The sequence below is a fragment of the Triticum aestivum genome, chromosome 6B, assembly GCF_018294505.1.
Source record: "Triticum aestivum cultivar Chinese Spring chromosome 6B, IWGSC CS RefSeq v2.1, whole genome shotgun sequence".
Lineage (NCBI taxonomy): Eukaryota > Viridiplantae > Streptophyta > Magnoliopsida > Poales > Poaceae > Triticum > Triticum aestivum.
In genome coordinates this window covers 485,868,372-485,883,194 of record NC_057810.1, presented here as the reverse complement: position 1 = coordinate 485,883,194, position 14,823 = coordinate 485,868,372, and positions in this window count along the sequence as shown.

Genomic DNA, 14,823 nt, shown 5'->3' with positions numbered 1-14,823 from the left:
GCGGTGAGGCTTCCGCGGCATCACAGCCGGCCACGGGAGGCAGGAGCACGCGGCACGACCGGCGCTGGTTTGGGCGGCTGGAGCAAGAAGACCAAAGGTTGAATAAGCACTACAACCGTTGGATGAACATCGTACGGTAACAGGAGCTAGAATCGTTCATATTAACTAAGTTGACAAAGCCCTCCGTCCCCGTCAACTTGGTAGGCCCACAAGTCAGCCTCCCAATATGCCGGGTTGCAGCTGGCAGGGGGAGGATTCATTTTTTTGTGCGCAATAAGGAGGCACTTCCTTGCGTGCGAAGATAGCTAGTGGGTCCGACAAGTCAACGGGGGCACGTTTTTTTCGCGAAATACAGAGGCCCTTCTGGTGGGTCCCAGATGTCAGGTGGAGGAATCAATATTTTGCGCGTAATAAGGAGGCATTTCCTTGTGTGCGGCTGTGGACCAAGCTGTCAGCCTCTCCACGCACAGTCTACTTCCGATGGTGTCGTTCATTGACCACGTTGACCACGCCGCGCCGAGCGCATCCAAGGTGGTGGATGATGGTGAGGCCCCGGACAGCAATGAGCCGGAGATGGGAAGACGCGGGAGATGGGAAGAGGGAGAGGTGTACGAGGGTTAACTGGTTCTAGTGCGGTGTGGTTCGGCAGTCGGTGGAGAAGAACATGAGGTGTGGAGGGATGAAGGGATGGCATGGCCAACGGTGGAGTAGCGCTTCATAGCGAAGCGTGCTAAGCAGAGCTGCTAGCAGCAGGAGGCGGGAGGTGGTCCCGGCGGCGCTGGAGGAAGAAGACGAGAGATTGAAGATGGATGCCGGTCGTTGGATGTAAATCCAACGGCTAACATGTCAAAATCATTTGTTGACTAAATGGACAACGACTTGCGTTGGCTTCGACCTATTGGCCCACATTTCAGCCTCAAAAAATGTGGCACGTATTCAACCCATTTTTTTAAGAATTTACAGACTTTTTTTTGCGCAGTAGAATTTACAGTCAATTTGATCTTTTTTTTGATTTACAGCCATTAGCTGGGCTGGGAGAACAATTAATGTAGCGTCCATGCGGCCCATTTATTTTATTTCCTAAAAAATTACAGGTCATTTGCACTTTCTCGAAATACACGATTTTGCTGGGCTGATTCTAATTATAATGTTGGGTTGGGCCAGCAATGTTATCAAAAAATAAAAAAGGGGCCGAGAATTTTGTTATAAATATATTTAAATAATAAGTGATATTATTACATTCATCCTTATATCTTACCAAGCTTTTGTACACAATCACTAGGATTTTCATGCCAAAACAATCCAGGATTTTATTTGTTAAGAAATTATTTTTATAAGTTAATAAGATGTGGGGTATTGTTTCTTGCATATGTAAGTATCTGTTAAATATATGATGACAATAAAAATAATATATAATAACATATAAAATAATTTAAATATATATAATATAGTTAGAAGGGAAACATAAGTTGTACCTGGCGTTCCTATTCTTATATAGAAAAATAGAACAGACCTCTGCGTTTTCTTCAAAAAAATACATAAATTGGGCTGCCAAAAATAAAACCTCGGATGGGAGGTCCATAGGCCGGTCGATACATGACTGCCCTAAGAAAATACAAACAGGCCCTCCCATCCGAGGTCGTGGGCTGCGCATGTTAAAAATGAAAGCCTAGACGGGGCAGCCCAAAACCACGTCCAACACTTGCCAAAACTTCGTCCCTCGTTTTCTCTATGTTTCGCACACTCGACATTGTGTGGGCATTTTGACTATGCATCATATGAAGATGTGCTATGCATGAATGTTGATTAGCGTGATGTTAACTAGCTGGTAGTTCCATTTTCGACCATGAATAAAAGTTCCAATATGATGTTAACCCTGTTTGAAAAGGCCATGTTAATATAAATGCTCTGCCTCTGAAAGTTGCAGTTTCTTATCTGAAACTGAACTTGCAGTTTCTTATCTGAAACTGAAACTTGCAGTTTCTTCTCGTCTGCACTTTTATACTCCTATGAAACTACATTTTTTAAGTGCTAAAAATAGATCTCTAGAATTCATAAAATTCTTCATATGCTCAATACTGCAAATCTGAAATTCAAAAGATATTCATATCTGAAAGTACTCTCAAAATACACAACACAAAACACAATTCACAACCTGCAAATACTGACAACCCTAAGCTCCTCCTGACAATTCACAACCTCCCCGACTATTGGGCTGGGGGTGGGGGGTGGGGCAGCCCCCTCCTATTCCTCGGCGGCAGACAGCCGCCCCATGAGACGATGTGAACGGCGAGGGAGACGATGGCGGGGAAGCGTCATCGGGCCAACTACTTTTCTCCTCTTGCAGTTGGGTTCGGTCGACGAGGACTCCATCGGCTCGCTGTGGCAGGACACCCTCACAAACGGCACCCTGTAGATGCTCGGTCCTTCAATCTTTGGTGGATGCTCCATCTGGGATCGATACTCCCACCACCGCTCCCTCACGATCGGATTCGGTGAATCTGTTTCCTCCATGGCCCAGAGGAGCAGCTCTATGTACTCTGGCGCGACTCCCTCTGGGAGTATCGCCGCCTTTTCGCTCCGTTGCAGATATTTGGCCATGGATGTCGCCGTCGCCGCTAGTTGGTCCTTGTTGTCAAACCAAGACTGTATCTCCAACATCCTAGCTAGCTTCACAGGGTCGCCGTCTGCGATCCTCACGTATCGGTTGTACTCCTCCATCGATCTACTTCTCCACAGCACCTTCACTTGCCGGCGGTGGTTTTTGAATGGAAGAGGAGAGGAGCAACGCTGGTTTTGGATTAGAACGGGAGAGGAGCGACGCTGGTTTTGGACTGGAACATGAGAGGAGGGGCGGTGGTTTTGAAATGGAAGAGGAGAGGAGCGGCGCTAGATTTAGATTGGAACAGGATAGGAGCGGTGATGGTTTAAGAGGAGAAGAACGGAAGAGCGGCGCTGGTCTTGGAAGTATTTTTTTGTTGTTTTGCGTATTTTGGGTCAAAGTGTGACCACGTACTGTATTTGACAAGCAAATGTGAATGCATGTCACCAAAAATTGTATCTTTTGGTTCGTATCTGAGTGTACTTTCAAATTATATTATTTTTGCAACATATAACATATATTTTATGTGCGAAAATCATGGTCAATTACGACCCAGAATAAAAGGGAGACTAGTTAATGTGGGGTCGCTTTCTTAATTGAAGGGTAAACTGATTTTGATTTTGATCCAGTCACATCGTGCTGGCCCTCTCACCCAATCCTGAATCGCTGCCGCACGGTCCTCTCCCTCTTCTCCATTGCAAAACCACCTCCTCTCCTCTCCATCATCTCCATTCCAAAACCACCATCTCGCCTCTCCCTCTTCTGATCTTCTCCATTGCAAAACCACCTCCTCTCCTCTCCATCTTCTCCATTCCAAAACCACCTCCTCTCCTCTCCATCATCTCCATTCCAAAACCACCGTCTCGCCTCTCCCTCTTCTGATCTTCTCCATTGCAAAAACACCTCCTCTCCTCTCCATCATCTCCATTCCAAAACCACCGTCTCGCGTCTCCCTCTTCTCTATTGCAAGACCACCGTCTCTCCTCCCATCTTCCAAAGCTAGCACCGTACCATTCAGAAAGACATCTATGGAGAGGATGCAGCAGCGTATCAGGCAGATTGCCGGCGGTGACCAGGCAAAGTTAGCCAGGTTGAAGGAGATCCTTAGTTGGTTTGACAATGAGTGGGAGATTTCGAGGACGGTGCGGGCCATGTGGCAATGTATGCGAAAGAGCGAGACGGCGGCGATGAGGGCGGCGATGTACATGTACTCCTTAGCGGCAGTCACGCCGCAGTCCTCCGAGTTCATCGAGTATCTCCTATGGGCGATGGAGCAGACAGATTTGCCCGAGGCGACAGTCAGGCGGAGGTGGTGGGCGTATAGGTCGAAGGTCGAGCACCCAGAGGATAATGAATTGATCGAGTATGGTGTGCCGTTCGTGAGGGTGCAGATCCAGCCGGGGCCACAGGAGTATTCGTTCTCCCACCGCAAGAGGAGGCCGGATGGCGCGACGTCGCTTCCCCGCTGTTCTCCACGGTTCCCTCGACGCTCGCCTCGTTTCAATGGCGGCGGTAGGGTTTAAGTTAAGCTTCGCACTAACCTAATCTTCCACCTGCTCATGCTTACAATCAGTATGACAGCTAATGAAAATCATGCTTACAATCAGTCTCCGAGTACTACGCCAATCACCCTAAAATAGCTCTGGACCTTTGGGTCAAAGTTGTGACACGGTGTACAAATAAAGAAAAATAGATTGGTGCTTCTTTCAGAAAAGAGTACTCCCTAGAAAACTGCCAATATAAGCTACTAGTATTTGGTTAGAGGATTTGCTACCGAGAAAGATCCATCCACAGAAAGCGCCACACATCCCACTGGTGGTGGTGGATGCCAATGCGTGCATGCAGCATGGTTGATGTCGGTAATTTTTACTTGGCACACCTCGCACTCTGCATATATGTCGGTTCCATACGTACATTCATGTAGTTCCACCAAAATGTAGCTGAATAACCCTGTTTGCACAGATAATGAAAAAGCCTGATTACATTATAGTGGCACTAGTTGATGAAACACACAAAATAAATAGAAGAAAATATTGCGATAGTATCATAGTATGCCATGCTGCGAGGGCGAGATGGGCCCTGCGACGCCTCATACGGTACGCCTCATACTGGACATCGTCCTAAGTCTCCCAGATACACCTTCTGCCAGTGATGAACATCAGTGTACAGCGGTAGTACAAGGAGGCGCCTTGAGACATTCAAATCTCTATTTTTATACATATAAACTAAAATTAAGCACCCCAATTTGCAGAAATGCTTAAACATTAACAATGGGACTAGTTGATGAAACATACTTTAAGAGAAGCACTTTCTTTATGTACATTGGAAATGAAATGATAGAGATGACACCCGCTCTATTTTAACTGTATTATTACTTCATTTTATTAGTGACACTAGGGTCGAGCAGGTGGCAAACGAGGTGTACCGTGCGTCGCAAGGATGGAGACCGGGGGTGCTTAGACTGGGATGCTGAAGCCTAGCTCTTTCAGTCACCAACATGGATGATTCAATTCATGGGACCTTTTGGTGCAGTTCACCTAAAATGAAGCAATGTCCCGTGAGCTAGCAGCTTCTTCTTCAAATTTTTTTAAGAAAAGGGCTCCAGCCCCGGTTCCATTTCCATCAGAAAATGAAACCCACAGAGCTTCTTCTTAATTACTTGCAATAAAATTGAGCAACATCAAGGTTGGTTGTGAAGCTCTTGGAATGCTCAACTATAATTTGGATATCATTTGTGCAGTTCAACTAAGATCGAGCGTGAAATGTATATCTCTGTTTGCACAAAAAAGGTGGAAAGGAGGGTGACTAACAAGTGATGAAACATGCATCAAATGAAAAGAAGCATGTTCCTTATCTGAATGGCAATCCTACAAGGACAGTAGCAATTTCCAAAGCAGTGGCATTGCTAGATATTAGTGTGGGCATTAGGATTAACTATGATAACCATTAAATACGACATTACTTTGGGCACGGGAGAGTAGGCGGACCAAGTTGCATTTCTAACGAAAAGAACCAACTTATCTTAATGGGAAATTTTAGCATGACATGTAAAGAAGTGCCATTGATTCATATTACTGGAGGCATTACATTGAGAACAACATTGGTTTAACGTGTCCTTACTTTTAACAGTGCGACTGCTACATTTTAACAGTGGCATTACATAAGAGTGGCTCGGGGCAACAAACATCAGAACAGGATATCTGGGTTGGTCCCATTTTTGTTCAGTATAGCCACCTTATACTGTGTGAGGCTAGCAAATCTAGTGCTGGACTTACTTTGTTGACTTGTCCCCCAGTCCCCACTTTCTTTCCTTTTTCAACCAATAGATCGGGTTTATATTGAGTTTGTACTGCGTTTCCCTTTATTTCCCTATTAGACCTAGAGACCAGTTGGATAGCCAGTCTCTGCTACTTTTCGCCCCCATTATTTCCTCTTTCGACCAAGTCCTAGATTCAGGTAACAAATCCCCCCCTCCCCCACCCCCTTTCTTCCTTGTTTGAACCAAGTAGTACTAGATTTGAGTGCATGAACTAGTTTTACCTCTTAAACATAAAAAATTAGGTGGTTTTTGAACAGCCGATCGATCATATCTACGAGGGGGCCTGAGAAATAGTAAAAGATACAAATGCAGCGACGTCAGGAGCTCGGGAAGTAGAGCAAGGCCGGTTTCTAAGGAAGTTATACTTGATGGTCGCCGGGATGTCGCTAGGTGGGCGGCGGGAGGCCGGATCTGCCAACACTACGGCTGCGAGGAAGAAGGGGTCGAAGGCCCTCCCTCGCCAGTGGTGCTTGGGAGAGAACGACAAGGCAGGCTGATTGGGACGCGCCCAGCAGTGGGTAAGAGCCATCACCGAGGACGACCGCGTGAACATTGCACCTTCTCACCTTCCCCGGTGGAGAGGATCCGGCTGGATCTATGACCAACGGTGAGTAGAGAGAGAGAGAGAGTGGCCACCACTGTCGTGTTTAGATCTGGAGAGGCCGAGACAGTGTGAAGAGAACAACACTAGCAAGCAAGCGCGGAGGCTCCTGCCTATATAGTGGAGTAGTACTTAGTTTTCTTTTGTCTACCGGAGCCGGCTTGACCTCGTCAATGACTGTCAAGAAGTCTTCATGCACGTGGCCCGAGGCGCAGTTGTTGTCATTTTGATCTGAAGCGCCGGATTATAACATATAACATGAAAAAATGCCACATGACAAGAAATCATAACCTCGCTGCCAAAAGGAGACAACATGAATCTCGACGGACAAACTAGACAAGGAACAAAGCTCAAATTAAAGATAAACTCGTAGAAAAGGGGTCCGTTGATAGATGTCCTAATTAACATAGCCGGCTTGACCTAGATGGCAGCTGAGTAGTCACTGTTCATGCATGTGCCCCCAATGACTAGCCCAACTCAGTTATCGCTTGTAACGCCCCGGATGTAACTTTCCATATTTGTATCCAACTCTTGCCGTCTCCGGCGCCAAGTTACATTTATTTCTCGGGCTGGGTCTTTGTCTTCGTGTGTGTTGTTTTCGTTTGCATGCATCTCATATCAGGTCATCACGTGCATTGCATGTGCATACATGTTCATCTCATGCATTCGAGCATTTTCCCCGTTGTCCGTTTTGAATTCCGGCGCTTCGTTCTCCTCCGGTGGTCATTTCTAGATTTCTGTCGTGTGTGGGGTTTAAACATTTCCGGATTGGAACGAGTCTTGCCAAGCGGCCTTGGTTTACTACCGGTAGACCGCCTGTCAAGTTTCGGGTCATTTGGACTTCGTTTGATACTCCAACGGTTAACCGAGGGACCGAAAAGGCCTCGTGTGTGTTACAGCCCAACACCCCCCAAATTTGGCCCAAAACCCACCTATCTCTGCTCCATGTCCTAGAGCGTTCGGATATCGATCTTATTCTCGGCAACTCGGATACCGTTTCTCGCTTCTCCTATGATTCTTGGCAACTCGGATATCGATCTTATTCTCGGGATGGACTGGCTCTCTAAGCATAAAGCTCAGCTTGATTGTGCAGCCAGGCAGATTCAACTGACTCATTCGTCTGAGGAGGTCATTGTATTTGCCACTCGGGATAATTCCATCCGGTTGTTTTCTCTCAATGAGAATGGTGAATTGGATGCTATTTCGCGGATTCCGGTTGTTTGTGAGTATCAAGACGTCTTTCCAGAAGAACTTCCAGGGATGCCTCCGCACCGGCCAGTTGAATTCGTTATTGAACTTGAGCCTGGTACGGAACCTGTGTGCAACGTCCCTACAAGCTCGGCCCCGAAGAGTTGAAGGAGCTGAAGAAACAACTCGATGAGCAAGAAAGATTGGGTCTCATTCGGCCTAGTACTTCTCCGTGGGGTTGTGGTGTTCTTTTTGTGAGGAAGAAGGATGGATCGAGTCGACTTTGTGTTGATTACCGTCCAGTAAACAAGAAGACCATCAAGAACAAATACCCACTTCCCAACATCAATGAGCTATTCGAACAACTCAAGGGTGCTCAAGTATTCTCCAAGCTTGATCTTCGTATGGGTTATCATCAGATTCGTATTCGTGAGCAAGATATTCCCAAGACGGCGTTCAGAACAAGCTTTGGTTCATATGAATACACCGTCATGTCTTTTGGCCTCGCCAACGCTCCTCCAACGTTCTCTCGCATGATGAACTTCATCTTCAACCCATACACCAATGAATTCGTTTTGGTCTATCTCGACGACATTCTGGTTTTCTCGAAGAACAAGGAAGATCATGCCAAGCACTTGCGTTTGGTTCTTGACAAGCTCAGAGAACATCAGTTCTACGCCAAGTTCTCCAAGTGTGAATTTTGGCTAGATGAGGTTCTTTATCTTGGTCATATCATCTCCGCCAAGGGCATTTCCGTGAATCCTGAGAAGGTGTCTGCAATTGTGAATTGGGAACCTCCTCAGAATGTAAAGCAACTCCGCAGTTTCCTCGGCCTCGCAAGCTATTGCAGAAGATTCGTTGAAAACTTTTCTAAGATCGCCAAGCCTCTCTCAAATCTTCTTCAGAAGCACGTCAAGTACGTTTGGTCTCCGGAGTGTGATATTGCTTTCAACTCTTTGAAAGAGAAATTGGTCACTGCTCCAGTTCTGACTCCACCTGATGAAACCAAGCCGTACGAGGTCTTTTGTGATGCCTCTCTCCAAGGTCTCGGTGCTGTACTGATGCAAGAGAAGAAAGTTGTTGCTTATACCTCTCGCCAGTTGAAACCTAATGAGAAGAACTACCCCACTCATGATCTCGAGTTGGCGGCAGTGGTGCACGCTTTGTTGACTTGGAGACATCTTCTATTGGGAAGGAAAGTGGATATTTTCACTGATCACAAGAGTCTCAAGTACATCTTCACTCAGCCTAATCTCAACCTCAGGCAGACTCGATGGGTCGAAATGATTCAAGAGTACAATCCGAGTATCGAGTATACTCCAGGCAAGGCTAATGTGATTGCTGACGCTTTGAGCAGAAAAGCATATTGCAACAGTCTGATTCTCAAGCCTTATCAACCCGAGCTTTGTGAAGCTTTCCGCAAACTTAATCTGCAAGTTGTTCCTCAAGGTTTCCTCGCCAACCTTCAAGTTTCTCCTACCTTAGAAGACCAGATTCGCCAAGCCCAACTTTTTGATGCTATGGTGAAGAAGGTGAAGTTTGGTATTGCAAAGAGTCAGTCCAAGTACAAGTGCTTCCGACTTGATGACAAGGACACTCTCTTCTTCGAGGATCGAATTGTTGTGCCCAAAGGTGAACTCCGTAAGGTGATCATGAACGAGGCTCACAACTCTCTCCTCTCCATCCACCCTGGTAGTACGAAGATGTATCAGGACCTCAAGCAAGCTTATTGGTGGACTCGAATGAAGCGCGAAATCGCTCAATTCGTGAATGAGTGTGATGTCTGCAGAAGAGTGAAGGCAGAACACCAAAGGCCAGCTGGTCTCCTCCAACCTCTTGCTATTCCAGAATGGAAGTTTGACCACATTGAAATGGATTTCGTGACTGGGTTTCCAAAGTCCAAGCGTGGCAATGATGCTATATTTGTCGTCATCGACAAGCTCACCAAAGTGGCTCATTTTCTGCCTATCAAAGAGTCAATCACTGCAGCTCAATTGGCGGAACTCTATACCTCTCGCATTGTCGCTCTGCACGGTATTCCTCAAGTGATATCTTCAGACCGTGGCAGCATCTTTACCTCCAAGTTTTGGGATTCTTTTCAGAAGGCCATGGGCACCAACATCCGCTTCAGCACAGCTTTCCATCCTCAAACAAGCGGTCAAGTCGAGCGTGTCAACCAAATTCTTGAAGATATGCTCAGGGCTTGTGTGATCTCCTTCGGCATGAAGTGGGAGGATTGTCTTCCTTATGCTGAATTCTCATACAACAACAGCTTTCAAGCAAGTTCGGGCAAGGCCCCCTTTGAAATTCTATATGGCAGGAAGTGCCGTACCCCTCTCAACTGGTCTGAAACCGGTGAACGTCAGCTGCTGGGTAATGACTTAATCACAGAAGCAGAAGAGATGTGCAAAGTCATTCGTGATAACCTCAAAGCAGCCCAGTCCCGCCAGAAGAGCTACTATGATAGTAAGCACCGTGAATTGGTTTTCGAGATCGGAGATCATGTTTACCTCCGCGTCTCTCCCATGAAAGGTACTCGTCGCTTCGGTATCAAAGGGAAGCTTGCCCCTAGATACGTGGGACCTTTCAAGATTGTCAGCAAGAGAGGCGACCTCGCCTATCAACTCAAGCTTCCTTCAAACTTTGCAAATGTTCATGATGTGTTCCACGTCTCTCAGCTTCGAAAGTGCTTCAAGACTCCTGACCGCACCATCAACTTCGAGGACATTGAGATCCAAGAAGATCTCTCCTATCGTGAGCACCCAGTTGCTATTCTCGAAGAGACTGAACGCAAAACTCGCAACAAGTCAATCAAATTCCTCAAAGTTAAGTGGTCTCACCATTCCGACCGTGAAGCTACCTGGGAACGCGAGGATCACCTCCGTTCTGAGTACCCGGAGTTCTTTCAGTCCTAGATCTCGGGACGAGATCTTTTCGTAGTGGTGGAGTGTTGTAACGCCCCGGATGTAACTTTCCATATTTGTATCCAACTCTTGCCGTCTCCGGCGCCAAGTTACATTTATTTCTCGGGCTGGGTCTTTGTCTTCGTGTGTGTTGTTTTCGTTTTCATGCATCTCATATCAGGTCATCACGTGCATTGCATGTGCATACATGTTCATCTCATGCATTCGAGCATTTTCCCCGTTGTCCGTTTTGAATTCCGGCGCTTCGTTCTCCTCCGGTGGTCATTTCTAGATTTCTGTCGTGTGTGGGGTTTAAACATTTCCGGATTGGAACGAGTCTTGCCAAGCGGCCTTGGTTTACTACCGGTAGACCGCCTGTCAAGTTTCGGGTCATTTGGACTTCGTTTGATACTCCAACGGTTAACCGAGGGACCGAAAAGGCCTCGTGTGTGTTACAGCCCAACACCCCCCAAATTTGGCCCAAAACCCACCTATCTCTGCTCCATGTCCTAGAGCGTTCGATCACGATCGTGTGGGCGAAAACCGCACCTCGTTTGGACTCTCCTAGCTCCCTCTATGCCTATATATACACCCCTCCGTTTTCGGATCTCTCCCCCTCCCCGAAACCCTAAAAAAAAAACAGATCCCCTTCCTCCGCGCCGACGGACGTGTCCGCCCCGGCCGGACAACGTCCGCCGCCGCCCGCCTCAGCCAGCCGGGTCGCGCCACGTGGCCGGACCACTTCGCCGCGCCGCCGAAGCCCGCGGGCCCACGCGGGGCCCTCCCCGGCCCGCGAGACGCCGCCGCCCCTTGCCCGGGTCGGTGCCCTCCACGCCGGCGCCCGCCGCTCCCTTCTCCGTCGGCCGGAGCAGCCACACCGCCGCGCCCGACTCCGCCGCCGGCCCCGCGCCTCCCCGGCCGGAGCAGCCGCCGCCGCCTCGCCGTCCCCGGCGGCACGCCGCCCGCCTCCTCACCGGCGCCGCCCCGGCGACGCCCTCCGCCGCCCTCCGGTCCCCTCGTCGCCGGCCGCTGCCTCCTTCCCCGTCGTCGCCGGTGAACAGTTCCGCCGCCGCCTCGGAGTCCGTGCCCGATCCAGATCTGGATCTGGGATATTTCGGTTGACCTCTCTCCCCCGAAACCCTAATTTTCGTGCTATCTTTGACTGCTTGTATCTCCGCAACCGTAGATCCGTTTTGGGCGTATGATATATCAAAATCTTCGTCTCGACATGTACTTCATTTCATTCCATTGCATCATTTGCATTTGAGGCCATCTTGATACCCAAAATGCTGTTAGAAGGAGGCTTCGTGAGTTAAATTGCAGATCCGTTAGTTCATCATGCACTTTTGTCATTTTTGCTATGATTAATCCGTGCATGATATGCCTGTGCCCCTTTGGGATGTATTGTGAAGCATTTTGTCTTCTTTCCAGAGGTGCCACCCATGCATTTTTAGGATGTGTGTGTTGTCTTGTGCAAGCTTGCGAAGTAGGGTACCTGAGAATGCAGATTTCAGGGACTTAGTGATTTTCACTAAGTCTGGGATATTTTAGTTCATGATGCTATATGTCCAGCTTGTTTCCTAATGATCCGTGCCTCTTTTGAGGATGATCAGTAAGGGAGTTTTGATATTTATGTTATGCTCTATCCATCCATGTCTTTGTTGGCATTTGTGGAGTGCTCTAGGTTGACTCAATCGAGCTCAACTTTTGCTTCGTTGTTAATCTGGGCAGATCGTCAACTTGTTTGCGATTTCGCCGATGCTACCGTTAGCGTTCCATGCATGCTATGCCTTCGTTCTTGCCATGAGTAGCTAGCACTTTGTGCCTTCTTGCTGGTGATATGCTTTCCTTGCCATGTCTTGCACCGTAGTGAGTGCATCGAGCTCGTTTACATGCCTTCGTGAGTTAAATTTCAGCATGTCTCAGTTTTCACTAAGTCTGAAAACTGATTGTGTTCGAGCGATGTTCGTGAGCTCGGTAGAGTATTTTGTGAACCCTTTTGGCCCCAGGTCACTTTGGGTGTTTTATTAAGCTTGTTGAGTAGCTCCATGCCATGTTCTTACTTGTCATGTTCAGGTCCTCTATCATGTTGTTTTGCTGCTCCGAAGAGAGCTTCGTGATCTGAAATTTCAGACTAGTGTTAATTTCACTAAGTCTGAAATCTGTTTTGCATTTGCGTTTTAGCCATGCTTGTTTGAACCTCTTAATGGATGAATTTGCCTATGGCTCAGTGCTAGTGTTTTGTCAACCCTCTTGTGTACATTACTGCCATGTATTTTGTTTTCATGTTTAGTGGCTGTAGCATGTTCATTTTGTTGCATTTAGATGCCTACTTGCTGTAAATCGCAGACCGGTGTCATATCTTAAAACGCTCGCCATTTCCAAACCGTAGCTCCGATTCCTATGATCTTTATATCGTTTTCAAGCGATTTCATCCCCTCTATCCAGTGGCACACTTGGTTTTCCAAGTTGATGCCAGGTTCATGCATTTCCTGTCATATCTTGCATATTGCATCCCGCATCGCATCCCGCATAGCATATCGTCATTTCATCATAGTGCTTGGTCTTGCCCGTGGTTGATTGTGTCCTTGTTGCTTGTTTGTCTTTGGGTAGAGCCGGGAGACGAGTTCGCTACCGAGGAGCCCGTTGAGTTTGCTTGTGAGGATCCAGTCAACTCTGACAACTGTGCAGGCAAGATGATCATACCCTCGAAATCACTACTATCTTTGCTATGCTAGTTTGCTCGCTCTTTTGCTTTGCCACTGCTACGATGCCTACCTTTTGCTTGTCAGCCTCCCAATTGCCATGTTGAACCTCTAACCCACCTTTGTCCTAGCAAACCATTGATTGGCTATGTTACCGCTTTGCTCAGCCCTTCTTATAGCGTTGTTAGTTGCAGGTGAAGATTGGAGCCGTTCCTTGTTGGAACATTTATTTACTTGTTGGGATATCATTATATCGCTATGTTATACTAATGCATCTATATACTTGGTAAAGGGTGGAAGGCTCGGCCTCTCGCCTAGTGTTTTGTTCCACTCTTGCCGCCCTAGTTTCCGTCATATCGGTGTTATGTTCCCGGATTGTTGCGTCCCTTACACGGTTGGGCTATAATGGGAACCCCTTGATAGTTCGTCTTGATTAAAGCTTTTCCAGCAATGCCCAACATTGGTTTTACCATTTGCCACCTAGCCTCTTTTCCCTTGGGTTTCCGGAGCCCGAGGGTCATCGTATTTTAGCCCCACTTGGGCCAGTGCTCCCTCTGAGTGTTGGTCCGAACTGAGCTGCCTGCGGGGCCACCTCGGGGAAACTTGAGGGTTGGTTTTACTCGTAGCTAGTCTCATCTGAGTGTGCCCTGAGAAAGAGATATGTGCAGCTCCTATCGGGATTTGTCGGCACATTCGGGCGGTGTTGCTGGACTTGTTTTAACCTGTCGAATCATCTTGTTGTACCAAGGTACCGAGTCTGATCGGTGTGTCTTGGGTGGAGGTCTATTCCTTCGTTGACCGTGAGAGCTTGTTATGGGCTAAGTTGGGACCCCCCTGCAGGGATTGATCTTTCGAAAGCCGTGCCCGCGGTTATGGGCGGATGGGAATTTGTTAATGTCCGGTTGTAGATGACTTGAATTAAACTTAATTAAAATGAATCAACCGTGTGTGTTACCGTGATGGCCCCTTCTCGGCGGAGTCCGGGAAGTGGACACGGTGTTGGAGTTATGCTTGCGCAGGATGTTCCTTTAGCTTCGCGCTCGTGCTTCGCCTTCTCTTCTCGCTCTCTTTTGCGTATAAGTTAGCCACCACATATGCTAGTCGCTTGCTGCAGCTCCACACATATTGGCCTTATCCATTCCTATGAGCTTAAATAGTCTTGATCGCGTGGGTGTGAGATTGCTGAGTCCCTGTGGCTCACAGATACTACAACTCCAGATGCAGGTCCAGGTGATTCTCCTCCAGTTGACGAGTACGAGCTCAGGTGGGAGTTCGACGAGGACTCTCAGCGATACTACGTATCTTTTCCGGATGATCAGTAGTGGTGCCTAGTTGGGGTTATCGATTCAGGACCTTGTCGCATGTTGGGGGTCTTTTCTATTTTGGCGCCGTAGTCGGGCCATGAGTGTTTGTTTGATGGATGTTATTTATGTACTCCAATGTGACGTGGCGAGTGTAAGCCAACTATGGTATCTTCCCCTTTTATTATATATATATTACATGGG